Source organism: Macrotis lagotis, chromosome 1 (genome assembly GCF_037893015.1).
Source record: "Macrotis lagotis isolate mMagLag1 chromosome 1, bilby.v1.9.chrom.fasta, whole genome shotgun sequence".
In the NCBI taxonomy this organism is placed as follows: domain Eukaryota; kingdom Metazoa; phylum Chordata; class Mammalia; order Peramelemorphia; family Peramelidae; genus Macrotis; species Macrotis lagotis.
Genome location: NC_133658.1, coordinates 127,609,877 through 127,625,212, shown reverse-complemented (window position 1 = coordinate 127,625,212; position 15,336 = coordinate 127,609,877). Strand labels below are relative to the sequence as shown.

The window sequence follows — 15,336 nt, the reverse complement described above, 5'->3', positions numbered from 1 at the left end:
ATATATGTTTACTCAAAATTGAAAAAAACTTTTGGTACCATATTATAATATTAAGAAACTTATTTATAAAAAATGAAATTGCATTTTATTTCTGGCTATATTTATCAAAAATTATTAATAATTAGATAGGGACTGTGTTTGTGATTTCATTGATATAGAACTTCTACTAGGTATCTCTATTTCTTTCTAGGCATCTTAATAGTTGTCTAGAGCATTAAGTTTAAGAGACTTGCCCAGGGTCACGCAGCCAGTTGTGTCAGAATTAGAGCTTGAACCTAGGTCTCTATGAATTGCATAACACTGCCTCTCTAGGCATATTAATAATTCCTTTGGAAAAACTGATGATTTTGTAATGCTCTGAGTGTTATCTCTTAAACATTATTTTCTCAAGTAAACACCCACTACCTTCCAGTGCATTTCACAGAATATTTAATAATGTTATGTAAGCATTGAGTAAAACCCATTAAATAATTTTGAATAAGAAGTTTGATATTTGTCTTGACAACCTAAGTGATACGTTTTTGAATTTAGTTTATTTGACTTTTAAAAAATATTTTAGGGGGTGCCTAGGTGGCACAGTGGATAAAGCACCAGCCCTGGAGTCAGGAGTACCAGGGTTCAAATCTGGTCTCAGACACTTAATATTACTACCTAGCTGTGTGGCCTTGGGCAAGCCACTTAACCCCATTTGCCTTGCAAAATCCTAAAAAAAAATGTTTTAGAATTATAATTTTTTCCTAGGGAAACTTTGTTCTTCTATACTAGTGTCTTGTTGTGATGATAAAGTGTCATCATAGATTTTTCTTTTCTCTAGAGTAGAATTCTAAGATGGGGAACAGGGTGGCACTCTCCTAGCAGTGGATAGAGCCCTGGCCTTGGAGTCAGTAGGACTGAAGTTCGAATTTAGCCTCTGACACTTGCATGTTACACTATGTAACCTTGGGCAAGTTACTTAATCTGATTGCCTTGCATCCAGGGCCATCTCCTGTCATCCTAATTCATATCTGGTCACTGGACCCAGATCTGGAAGAGAAACAGAGGCTGGTGACTTAGTAACCCTCCCCCTCTTTCCCCCCACCCCTCACCCCCAATCCAATTTACATGCTTGTCATGGTATCATCTCCCTGATATTGTGGTCTTCTTAGAGAATGAAGGACAAACCACACTCCCCTCCTTGCTACCTGTGTGACCAAGGGCAAACCACTTAACCTTTCTGGGCCTTAGTTTCCTCATCTGTGAATTGAAGGAATTAGGAAATGACCTGTAAAGTCTTTCAGCTTTGAATCTATAATCTTACAGATTCTATATAAATATTTTTTTTTAGGTTTTTGAAAGGCAAATGGGGTTAAGTGGCTTGCCCAAAGCCACACAGCTAGGTAATCATTAAGTGTCTGAGACCAGATTTGAACCAAGGTACTCCTGACTCCAAGGCTATTGCTTTATCCACTATGCCACCTAGCTGCCCCTATATAAATATTTTTTGAGGATTCAGTCTTCTTCCACAATATTTCATATCTATCCTTTTTTCTATATTTATCTAGTTGCCATTTTAATGCAGGCCATCATCTCTTACTGAGAATACTTCAATACCCTTTAATTAGCTTTTCTGCATCCAATTTCCTTCCCCCCCACCCTTCTCTATCTGTACTCTTCCATAGCTAAGTGGAAGTTATCAGGACCCTAGCTAGGCTTATCACAATGATTATGCTCTGCTCTAGGAAGATGATATTAATGCTCTAGGATGGAATGATGAGGTGAAAAGGGGATATATGTGAGAAATGTGGAGAAGGTGGAAACAAGAATTGTTAACAGAATGGATACAGAGGTGGGGTGTGTGAGAGGGAATGTGATGATTTGAAGTTGTCAGCTTGAGTACTTAAAGAGGGAAAGTTTTTTGGTTCTTTTTTGTTTGGTTTGGGGTGGGGGGAGAACGAGTTCAGTGTTGGGCATTTTAAGTTTAAAATGTCTGGGAGACTTCAAGTTCTAAATATCCAGTGGGGACTGAAGTCAAGAGATGGGTTAGAGCTCAATAAATATAAAATGGATAAAAAATAGCTTCTTCATTCCTTGGGTATTATGAGGGATCAAAAGTGCTGAGCCAAGTCTGATACATAGTAAGTACTATATAAATGTTAATCATTATTATTATTATTATTATTTAGAAAGCAGAGAATCATCCTCATAAAGTAATAGTTGAATCCATGAGACCTATTGAGATCACTATATGAGGGAGAAGAGAAGAAGGCCAAGCACAAAGTTGGGAGTGTGTATGGTGGAGCAGAGGAGAAGTATGGCTAGGACGTACAACCTGGATAAACATCTGACAAGGAAGCCTGAGATAGGTCAGGTAGGAGTAGAACCTGGGAGAATGGTGGCTCAAAAACCTAGAGAGAAGAGAGTATTAAGGAAAAATGGGGAGATTGATAATGGTTGAGGCGTTTTATGAGGGAAAGCTTTTCAACTTTGCTCCCTTTCAGTATGGTCCTACATATTGGCCTTTTTGTTGACTCTTGAAGACAATGTTACGTCTTTCTTCCTTTGCACAAATTGTCTCCCATGTTTCCATGCTAAATGAAGTTGGTAACTTTATTTCAGCTCTCCAATTCATAAAAGGTTTGGAGTGATACATTTTCAGCTTTCATTCTATTTCTAAATAATTTTGTTTTAATTTCTTTTATTGTTCTGGAGTGAAATAATTTAATAGCAGCCAAAGGACATATGGATCATATTCTAGGAGTCTGTCATTGCTAATATTTGTTTCAGGTACATAGAAAACACTTAATTATTATTTTTTACATTAAAAAAATTTATTTATTTTGAGTTTTACAATTTCCCCCCCAATCTTACTCCCCCCCCCCACAGAAGGCAATTTGTCAGTCTTTACATTGTTTCCATGATCCAAATTGAGTGTGATGAGAGAGAAATCATATCCTTAAGGAAGAAACATAAAGTGTAAGAGATAGCAAGATCAGACAATAAGATATCAGGTTTTTTCCCTAAATTTAAAGGTAGTAGTCCTTGGTCTTTGTTCAAACTCCACAGTTGTTTTGTTGGATACAGATGGTATTTTCCATTGCAAACAGTCTCAAATTGTCACTGAGCCAGTCCATCAAGGATGATCATTGCCCCCATGTTGTTGTTAGGGTGTACAGTGGAAAACTTAATCATTAAAGAAAATTTTTGTAGTTTTCTGTGCATTCTGGCAGAGTAATAATATTTTCAAATCCTGTGTGTTCCAGAACCTGTTTTGCCTGTTATCTATTAAATGAATGAGATTGAAAGGGGTTCTATTGCTTACCTGAAATAGAAATTCACTGAATGTTGTGGCAGATGCCAGGTCTACTGAGAATAAGATAGTGTTTGTATAACCTTTTAGTTTGAGTTTTTTCTACTTTAGAAATGAAATATTGTAGAAGAATTTGCCTTTTTCAGTTGCTCACAAGTTCCATGCTATAGAACTTTGTAGTGTCATGTTTATCCACATAAATCAGGCATGATTTTTTTTTAAATTGTGGAAATGATAAAGTTAGGCATATTGAGTATTAGCCTGGAAAAATGTTTTACTTATTATTGATCTCATATGATCCAGTATATATACAGGTGCTAAAATAATGTAACCCTATAATTTCATAAGCTTTCCTGCTAATATAAGGAAACTGAGGCCAAGAGAGTTTAGACTGTTTTTTTTTCTTTCTTGCCTTAGGATTCTGAATATTTTCTTGGCAAAAGGAGATAATTTATTGATACTAATAAAAGTATTCTTGTTCAATAGGAATTTTTACATAAATGTCTCCTCTCTAGTCCTAACTCAGATACTGCCTCCTCTAGGAAACCTTTCTTGATCCCCTTATTAGTAGTGTCCTTTCCTTTAACTCACATTATCTTATATTTATATGTTGTATTCCCTATTAGATTGTAAGTTTCTTGAAGATAAGGATGTTTATGTTTTCCCAGTTTTTGAGAAAGGTGAGTTCCTACTCTGAGACCCTCAGGGGTTTAATTAGGGAGCATCTTCTCCAGGAAGCCCTCAGTCTCTCTTGACTCTTAGTAGGTGGCACAGTGGATAGAGCACTGACCTTGGAGTCAGGAGGATAGGAGTTTGAATCCAGCCTCAGACACTTGTGTGATTTTGCAAGTCATTTAACCCTGATTGCCTTGCATCCAGGGCCATCTCTAGTTGTCCTGATTCATATCTGACCACTGGACCCAGATGGCTGTGGAATTGAAAATGTAATTTTTCAAATCCAATTCAAACACTCTCTGGCCACTGCTGCCCCCTAGATACTTATTGTAATTTATTAGGCATCAGCTCCATAAGGGCAGAAAAATTCCTAGGGCTTAGTGCAGAACAGGCACACAGTGATCTTAGACCTAGGGATTTAGTGAATGTTTATTGAAGTGGCCTCTGATTTTACAGGTGAAGAAGTTGAGGCCCAGGAAGTTAAACAACTTGCTTAAGGACAGAGAAGTAGTATATATCAGAGTATTTGAACTTTGGTACAAATTAATGTTACTTCCACTGGCTCAAGCTGCCTTACTAGAGAAAGACATATTACAATATCACCTGACAAATAGTGCCTAGCAAACCCTGTTAAAGGGTTTGCACAAGAAGTTGTGGGTAAATTTTGTTATCAAGGTAAATTAATCTCTTGTGACATAATGGTTGAAGTGAAAAGCTAGGGCTACTTCCTAGTTGGCAATGAATGAACACAGAATCAAAATGACTGCCAGTGAAACTTGCCACACTATATTGTAGTTGTAAGATAAGGATTCTCTACTTTCATCTGTTCAGTATTAGATTTTTTTATGTAAAAATATTCCATATAAAGCTTTACAAATAGAATATCTAGAATGTAGCTTGCCCAGGATCTCAGTAATCCATTTTAGAAGAAATCTCACTTAGAGTCTCAAAGACAAGGGCATCACAGATCTGGAAGCAAAAAAAATGCAACCCTACAAACATCTCCTTCTACGAGATGACTCCCATGATCGTATGAAATCACTTGGGAATTAGTGAGTTCAACTACAGTGATAATTTTCCAGACCATTTTCTAATGATCAGTATCAAATGAGGCAATAATTATGAAGACATTCAGTCCAGGATTAAGGATCCTGTGAGGTTCAAGCAAAGCAATGTAACTTTAAAAAAAAACCCAGCTAGCATTTATGTAGGGACTCCTTACAGAAACTCTGTGAAGTAGGTGTTATTATTATCCTTGTTTTTCAGGTAAGGAAATGAAGCTGAGAGTAAAGTCTAAAACAGCCTTGGGAAGTTAACATGATGTTGTAGTGGATAAAGGACTTGTTACTGTTGAGTTAGGATAACTCATATTCAAGTTCAGCCTCTGATCCTGCTGGGGAAATCACTTTAAACTTTCAGTGGCCCAGGCAATTGCCAATTGTAAAACAGTTGCCCAGAATCTCAGCTTCCACTTTAAAAGAAATCTCATTTAGAACTTCATACATTGAGGACATTACAGAACTGGAATTAAAAAACAATGCAGCCCTACAACATCTCTTTCTTCTAGATGACTCCTATGACCGTATGAAATCACTGTGTAATTAATTACTGGATACAACTAGAGAGATAATTTTATTCCACCATTCTCTAATTAACAGCATCAAATGAAGCATAAATTATAAGACATCCAGTTAACTATAAGGTAGTACAGTGGGAAAGGACACTTGATTTTTAGATTTAGAAGACTTGGTTCAAGTTGCTTCTGTAATTTATTGCCTGTCTCCTTGGGCTAATCACATCCCCTCTGTGAACTTTAATTTCTTTCTGTAAAATAAGATTACACCAACTCCTTCTAACTTTAAATATATAATCATAGGATACTATGAACTTGCTCAGTTCTCTTCATCAATATTGGTATCCTTTATCTGCAAAATGGAGATAATAATACACTCACTGACCACAGCATTGGATTATTTTGAGAAATGCATTTTGAAAGCTGTAAAACATTCATATGATTTCTTTAACTTTTCCCTTCTTTGGGGTCAAATATATTTCTTATGTTTGGGGATGGCAAGGAAGAAGGATTCTAGATTACATACTGACTACATTCTGATTTTCCTTGATGTTGTATGCTTAGCATATTTTCACTGGGGTGTGCTCCTGTGGTTATTTACTACCCATAGTCATTGCCCCTCATTTTTCAGGGATAATAGTACTTGGCTTAAAGTTTTCTCTACTCCACAACCCTTTTACATGAGGACTTCACTTACATGTTTATTTTATCACAGTAATTTTTATTTTTTAAAGTTGATATTTCATTTTATTTTTCCTGTTACATGCTTTGGTGGTTTTTCAGCAATCATCCATTAGCATATTTTAAATTTACACATTTTTCTACCACCCTTCCTTTCCTCCCCTCTCCCCTTGGCAATGAATAGTTTGGTAAAAGTTATACATGCACATTTCTGTACGTATAATATATTTGCAAAGTATACATTCTGACTTTACTTGGCATGTTGATATCCTTCCTTGCAATCATTACTTTCTATTTTATCAGCTTCTTAACTCATGATCTTCGCTCCACCTCAACTATACTCAGAATGGTCAAACCCTTCATCTTATCATTGTGTACTTGTTCTTTCTTCATAATATATAACATAAAAATTCCCTTATCTCTCAACAATCTCTTTTCTTTTCATCTCTGCCCATATTTCACCTCTCTTGAATACATTTGCTACCTTACCTTACTCTACCTCACTTTCTGCTTTTCCAGAAATCCCTACTTTGTTCTTAACTCTTCAAAGTATTGAACATTATATTGTCTTTGCCCCATACATCCCTTGCTTTATTGCCCTGTCGCTGCTCATCTTTTTATAGATTCTAGTCTTTTATTATTGCAGTATTCTACCTTCTCTACTCCTGCTTTTGTGGGGCTATAATGGAGGAAATCCGACAACTGTGATTACTTGGTCCACTATTAATTTGTAACCCAGTCTTCCCAGCATCCTCACATTATATCATCAATCCTCATTCTCTCTCATTCATATTTTGAACTTCTCCTCTGTGTCCCTTGGCTCTTAAATGTGAGCTTTTGTCTTCATAACTTTTTCTAAATATCTCCTTGCTATAATCCCATTTGAGTTTCCTGACCTGTTCTAGAACCCCTCTATGAATTTTTTTTTGATGCTCTGCAGCATGCAGTTCTCTTTATTGAGATGTTTGAGATCATTACAGCATGCACTAAGATACTTCTTTTTATAATATAGCTTTTATTTTTTTGGTCTGTGGGATTGACTTTTGGAATTTTCTTTTCTCATAGGAAGGTAGATCTGAATAATGCAATATATATATATATGTATATATATATACATATATATATATACATATATATATATATATATATATATATATATATATATATATATATGATACAGTTAAGAATGCAGGTGAATCCAGCAACCAGTGTATGGTGGAGAAAATGAAGACTTCTCCTTTGAACAATGCTCTTTTATTCTTGAGAGACTTGAAAGCATGCAGACTAAGGATTTTTAAACTGGAATCACTCAGGGATGCAGAATAAGACATTCCCTTCCTCCTCTTCCCCCTCACCCCCTTTGGAGGAGGGAAGGAAGGTATGGAAGGAAGGGATATAGGGCAGACTCTTGGTCCTCTCTTCTAGAACCATTAAATAGATTTGATTCCCAAGAATTACCAGGGAAAACCACAGGAAAGCTGTGCATCTTGTCCTTTTGTCCTTAGGCCTGCTAAATGCTGTCAGATAGTAGGAAGTTAAATTGTCTTCTACATGAGGATATATATATTTCTAGAGGGCAAGGACTGCCTTGCTTGCTTGTTTTTATGAACTTTTAACACAGAGCTTCAATAAATGCACTGCTGGTTCAGTAGAGATTGATCCTTTTATGGTTTACTGATCAACTCTATACCTCAAATCCCATGGCACTTGTTCCATTTATCTTCTTTCTGATTTAAGAGTCATAAATTCCATGATGATACCATATTTCAACCTCTTAGAAAAGACCTCATTTCATAGTTTAAGGAAAAAAAACTATATATTTTTGGGTTACTTCTACCTAATTCTGTACTTCATATTATCTCAGACTCTTTATCCATTCTCTTTCAGTCCTATTCTCAAGTGATGAAGTGGTCCATCTACTTGTCCTGTTGATTATCTCCCTTGTCTTCCAAGAGTTTGCCCTTTTGATCACATCTTCATTCCCTCCAATTTTTTGCCATTAAGTCCACTCTTTTAATAACTTTCCCTTGTTATCATTTCTACTATCATATATATCTCTTCTACCATTTGTTGTTTGAGAAAGCAGTCCACAATTGATGACTCCACTTCCTTTCCTCTCTTAAGCCTTTACTATTTTACTTCTGATCTCATCCTTCAAATGAATTATCCTTTTTGCAGTGTTTATCACTGTTTATCACCTTCTATTAGATATTATTTCTTCTTTGGGTTTCATTGACACTGCTTTATCCTGATTACCTTCCTGTGAGTCTGAGTGGTCCTTTCCAGTTTCCGTTGCTGCTTCTTTATTCACGTTATGTCTGCTTACAGTGAATGCCCCCTATCCTCTGTCCTGGGCCCATGTATCTTTTTACTATTTTACTTAGTAATTTCAGTTCCCATATATTTAATGAGCATCTCTCTCTAAAGATAATTCCCACATTTATATGTATATATATATATATATATATATATATATGTATGTATATATATATGTATATATATGTGTGTATATATATTGTGTATATATATATGTATATATATACACACACACACATATCCAGTTCTAGTATCTCTCCTGTGCTACAATTAGACATTTCCAACTCTCTTAGACTTTCTTAACATCTTATTGTTTGTCTCATTAGACATCTTAAACTCAAATCTGTTAGGTGGACTTGCAAAATCAGTATTAATCTTTTCTCTTAACTCATTTCACATGTTTAAGCCATTGCTAAATCCCCTCTTCTCTGTTGTCACAGCATTGATCATATATGTCTCTCCATTCTTTTAGCTACAATCCTGATTCAAACTCATCACCTCTCACCTGGACTCCTGCAATAGCCTTGCTATAATCTAGTAACTAGTCTTTCTGCCTCTAGTCTCTCTTCCAATCTCTACTCCACTCAACTGCCAAGGTGAGCATAGAGTCTAAAGCGTAGGTTTGCCATTGTCATCCTCACCCAGCCCCACTTCACTCACTGAACTTCCTTGCCCCCCTGTTATTTCTAGGATCAAATATAAAGTTTTCTCTTTGGCATTTAAAGATTTTCACAACTTAATCCCTTCATACCTTTCTAGGCTTCTCTCTTCCTCTACACAATTTATAATCCAACTGTATTCACCTACCTGAAGTTTAGTAAGCATTAATTTACTTGCATATTCTGTCACTTCACTTCTGTCTCTTCATTTCTTGGTTTTCAAGATTCAGATCATATTTCACCTTCTGTGAGAATCGTTTCCTGGTTTGTTTGCTGTGGCTTCTCCTTTTAGATTACTTTCATCTATTCTTACTGTATTTTTTTATGTACCTAGTTATTTATATTTATTTCATTTTTCAATACCTCTTCCTAACCCTTTGAATTGGTTATAGAAAAAAAAAGTATATTTTGTTTTTCCCAATATGATCATTTTAAATTTCAGAGTAATTTAAGGTGCTAGGTTGTACTAGTCTTATTTAAATTTTATTTTTATCTCTTATAAAAATGAACTAGTGAGTGTTCGTCTTTTTTTCTCATTATTTTTCCCCCAATTACATGTTAAAACAATTTTTAAACTTAAAAAAGTTTGGAGTTCCAAATTCTATCCTTCCTTTTTTTTCCTCCCCTCCCATCCCTTCTTTCCTCCTTCCCAAACTCTTCCTTCCCTTCTAGATCCCCGCTTGAGACAGTAAGCAATCTGATGTAGGTTATATATGTGCAATCATGTAAAAACGTTTCTATATTCATCATTTTGTGCAGAAAGTTGTATTTAAAAAAAGAATGAAAGAAAATGAAAGTAAGTATGCCTTGGTTTGTATTCAAACTATCAGTTTTTTTCTCTTAAGGTGAATAGTATGTTCATTAATCCTTTGAGATTATTTTGTATCATAGTATTGCTGAGAATAGTTTTAACAGTTGATTGTCACATTATATTGCTATTACTGTGTACAATGTTCTGGTTCTGTTCACTTCATTTTGCTTCAGTTCATTGAAGTCTTTTCAGGTTTTCCTGAATCATATACCACAGCTATTCCCTTATTGATAGTCATTCCTTTGGCTGGCACAAAAAAGAGTTATTATTATTTTTTTTTTACTATCTTTGGAATGTAAGCCTAGCACTAGTATTTCTAGTTCAAAAGGCATGAAAACTTTTTAGCCCTTTGGGCCTAGTTGTGGGTGTTCATTCTTAACATTGAAAGCTAATTTTTTTAGACCATAGTTTTTTCTCTTAATTTCTCTGATCTTGTGAAGGTTTTCAAGGAAATGTGGTAGTAAATTTTCCCAGATATGAAACATATATCAAATTTCTTGACTTTAATTTAATTAGCTCTTTTAGGTCTGGCACAAAAATTGGGTGTTTTTGTTTGGGTGTTTGTTTTTTTGGTCTCAATGTTTGTTTTTTTGTTGTTTTTGTTTTTCAAGACAGTGGGGTTGAGTGTCTGAGATCTTATTTGAGCTCAAGTCTTCCTGACTCCAGGGCTGGTGCTCTATCCACCACGCCATATAACTACCCCTCCCCCCCTTGATTTTTTTTTTGATGGAATCATCATAGCATTCATTCTCAGCTATCAGTGTTCAAAAAGAGTTGTTTAGGAAAGTAGATTAAGAGCAAGTATTTAAGTTAGGAAGATCTGGGTTCAAATATAGCTTCTGACCATTATTGTTCATTTGACCTTGGATGTGTCATTTTAACTTTCTAGAACTTTAGATAATTTTTAAAGTACAGATCTGTTATGTTATGAGACATTTCCTTATTGGTAGTTCTCCATACAAATGTAAATACATGTATGATGGGGGGGGAGCATGTAGCTCATAGCCAAAATTTTAGTTTCTACTTATATTAATAAACTTACTGTCTAATTAAGAGTTGTTACAGATCTCATCCCTGCAGAAGAGGGACATCATTGCTTCCAAGAATGGCCTGGCTTTATATTATCTGTGTCCTTGTGCTTTTTAATTTAAGATAGCTCTATAGTTGAGTGAAGTTTAAAATCTCTGATAAATTCTGCCCTTGTCATGGTCATTCCTTGTAATATTTTAAATTATTGTGATAAGATGTTTTGTAAACCTTAAAGAGTATAACTATGAGCTGTTGTTATTCAATAGAAAGTATGGATGATCAAATTGTATACCTAGAAAATAGCCTGGAAGTTTGCCCTTTGAATAAGTTATTGATATGAGCTTGCTTTACTGTTTTCAAAATTTGTGACCCATCATTTTTCTCCCCACTATGAAGCATAAATCTCAACTTTTTGGTACCTTAGATTGCTTTTTCCTGTCAAACTCTATATTCCCACCACCCAGTTTTGCCTACAGCCTTTTTCTTTCTGTCCTGCTTAGTTATCCAGATACTCTACTTTCCTGGTATTATCCTCTATATTACTACTCTGGGTTATTTTTCCTCATTTTCTTCTCAAAATCAATCTATTTCTATGGCAAACTTTTTGTGTTAAACTTTTTGTGTCCATTCCAGATAAGGGACATCTGATGGCATTCCCCCTACCCTTTCCTTTATGCTTGTACCTCTGTGCAAACCTCGGTTTATGCCCCTCAATTTGAAAAATAGTAAATTACACCCACTGCTTTTCTACACTACTATATTTCCCTTTTTACTCTACCTTTCCCCCTCAATACCCTCAAAAGAGAACCAATATACCCCCTCTCTCACTCACCTTTATTTAATTTCCACTGTACCTTACAGGAAATTAAATCTAAAGGGATAATTATTTCTTCTCTTCTCTTAGAATGCCAACTTTATCTCATCATGTAAAGATATATGCAAACAAGCTACATACACAGTAAATAGAAAATATTTAATGGAGGGAAGATTCTAGAATTAAGGGTTTTAAGAAGACTTCTGTGGAAAATGGGATTTTAGTTGGGACTTAAAGGAATCCAGGGAGGTCAGTACATGGAGCAGGGAAGGACAACTGGAGAGAATGCCAAGAGCATAGAGATATGAAGTATCTGGATCATAGATCAGGAAGGAGACTGGATCATCAAACTGAGAAGGAGAGGTGTGATTAGTAGGAGCTGGATCAGGAGTGTTGTCCCAAAAAACCTGGAGAGGAGATTATTGGGGAAGAAAGGGTGATTGACAGTGCTAAAAACTACAGAGAGGTCAATGAGAATGAGGATTGAGAAAAGACCATTGAATATAACAATTAAGAGACTATTGGTAATTTTGGTTTCTATGGAATGTTAAAGCTGGAAGGGATTAAAAAGGGAATGAAAAGAGAAAGTGGAGGAAATTTTTATAGATGGCCTTTTTGAGGATTTTAGCTACAAAGGGCAGAAGAGATAAAGGACATTAGAAGGATTTTTTGAGGTGAGAGAGACATGGGAATGTAGGTAAGTAGGGAATGAGTCAGTAGAAAGGGAGAGATTGAAAATATGTGGAAAAGTAGGAATCACTGTTGGAATGAGTGATTCTTACTTTTCCACATATTTTCATTCTCAATACTTTCAGTTGTTGGGATGAATCTGTTAGAAGAGAGAATGGAATGGAATTGAAGTGTTAGCAAAGGACAATGAATTGTCAAAGTGGTAAATGAAAGAATTAAGATTGGGAAAGGAGGAATATACCCCTAGGGACTGAAAGGCCTAAAGATTACTGTGAGCATGAAGAAAATATTCAGGAAAAAAGGAGGCTAAGACTAAGAGAATGAAAGGTGACAAAATTGGATGAACAAAAAGCAAAATGGGTAATTATCCACAGGTATATTGACTGAAAATTCTAGCCATAGTAGGTAAGAAAAACAAATTTAGAAGGATGTAGCTAGAGTTGAAAAATGGAAGTACAATGGACTAGATTGCTAAACTCTTACTTTTACTAATTTTCCTATGAAAGTAATGACACATCTTGTCAATATAAATATTTTACCAGTGTTGATATATTATTATGGAGTCCTAGAATGCCACCACCTCTGAAGAATTGAAGATGAGTGTCATAGAGAAGGACATACATAAGGTGTGATCATAGTGCAATAATATGGTTGGTTGTTTGGTTCTTGTCCTTCATTATTGAAGAAGATTGTTATAGGGAAGTTACAGTGTGTCTGACCAATACAAGTTTGGAATGTTCAGCCACAGGTTGTGAACAAATAGTCCATGTGAACATCTGGGTAGGTCCTCTGAAATTGTGCATCCCATATTTCTTTTGAGCCGTGCTTATAGAACACAACCGCTCTCTCTGATGATAGCATAAATGTTGGGTGGTCGTGGAACCAGTGTCTTGCATTCTGCACAATCAATTCCAGAAGTCTTAAGAGATACTTTCAAAGTGTCCCTTTATTGCTTTTTCTGATCTCCCTGTGAGCATTTGCCCTGTGTAAGTTTTCCATAAATCAGCCTTTTTGGCAAACAGTTGTTTGCAATATATAACAGACAAGGGATTACAAAGAAGAACTGGAATAAGTAATGTTATTAAAGAATATAGAAGAGAAAGGGAAGAGTGAGAGGTTTTGAGTGGCTAGCCAGAAGGCTTTAATGGTATATGTTTGATGTCAAGAGAGATTGAAAAATCTCTTTCATTGTGGATGGAGTCCCTCTGATAAACTTCTGGGAGAGCATAACTAATAAGTACACAATATGTACAGTTATATTAATCTGCATTAATGGGAAGAATTACTGAATTGTTGAGGTCTCAGATCCTTTTGAGTATATAAAATATTCTGTTAAGTAAAATCTTGCCTACTTGTATCCTTTTGGGTCTAAGTTTTGTGGATGAAAAAGATTTTCAGTTTTTTTCTTAATAATTTTAATATCAAAACTTTAAAAATTTTGACTTCTGTAGCAGCTTTCTAAAATTATGTATTATATACGTCACTAACATCTTAAGCTGAAAACATTAATTAGACTTGTTTTTAATGACTTAATGTCATCATTATGAATATTTCTTCTGGAACTGTTCTATTATAGAATATACTATTGCCCCCCAGGGACTATTTGGTCTATTTGGCTTTACAATAAATGACCTCAGATTGCTTTTTTGAATTTATTTTTTTTTTCTGTCACCTTCCTTCATGCTAGACTATCGGGTCTTATTTTTATCAGCTTACCTCTCTACTCCCTTTAATTTTATGTTTTTATCTACTGCAGACCAGGAGAGCCAATAACCAAGTTTGTTACAATTGGATATGATGTATAAAAGAAAATAAATGAGCAGAGTTAGGGTCTAAGTGACACATTTTTAAAGTAAAGTGGATGAGGTTTGTGGGCAAGTCCTGAATGTCTAGACATCTATTTTGAATTGGGAGTGGGAGTGGAGAACATTTGTGTTATTTTTCTGACTCTTGTCTATGTTCTACATGGTTGGGGTTTCCAGACTAGCTATATTTTGGGATAGAGAAAGTCATACTGAAATAGGTTTCCCTAAAATGAGGGTTATTTGAATTTGGATATAAGAAGAAGATGGATTTGCTATATTATTAAACTTCAAAGACAGCAACATATGAATTGGAGGAGGAATAAAACAGTGAGATTTTTGAAATTTAAAATAGATTGAATTTCTGGCTGAGAAATGAGTCATCTCCATAAAAGTATTCCAAAGAAAACATGCACAATGTAACTAATTTTGTACTTCATAGTGCTCCTTTGATTAAATAAAATAATGAAATATTTTTTATAGCTGTAAATCTAGGGTATAGTTACTGGGAAATGAGATATTTCCTTATAATTTCTTTTGCCTTTTTGGAATTAAATTTAGGATTATTAAAATCAGATGTTTATTAACAGCACAGATAAAATTATGAGTAATTAATGGATATATTTTACTTGGATTCACAATTAATAATTAATTGTCAAAACTGTATGAGTTAGGAATCAGTTATTACTGGTTTAATTATACAGGCTGCAAGGTAAAATAAAGTATTTTCCTCAGGGCCCAGATTTAGTTGACGGTAGAGCAAAAGGGTAACTCATATATGTTACCTCATTAATATTTGTATTTCTTGTACATGTACAGAAAGACTTAATAAGATCAATGAATTTCATGTGAGTAATTATTACATTTTATAAGTAACTTTTAAAATTCTCTTTTATATAACTAATCTCAGAATCATGAACATAAGGACTTATAATTAAAATAAACAACACTGAAAATCCTAGTACATACAGTGCCAGTTTACAGATGAGACTAGAATTAA

The 15,336-nt window shown here is 34.9% G+C and overlaps 1 protein-coding gene across 7 annotated transcripts in view; it reads left to right on the top strand.

Annotated features, from left to right (window-relative positions):
- The window catches only part of ROCK2 (Rho associated coiled-coil containing protein kinase 2), a 147,278-nt gene that overhangs the window by 37,713 nt on the left and 94,229 nt on the right, over positions 1–15,336 (top strand). The window lies entirely within an intron of this gene.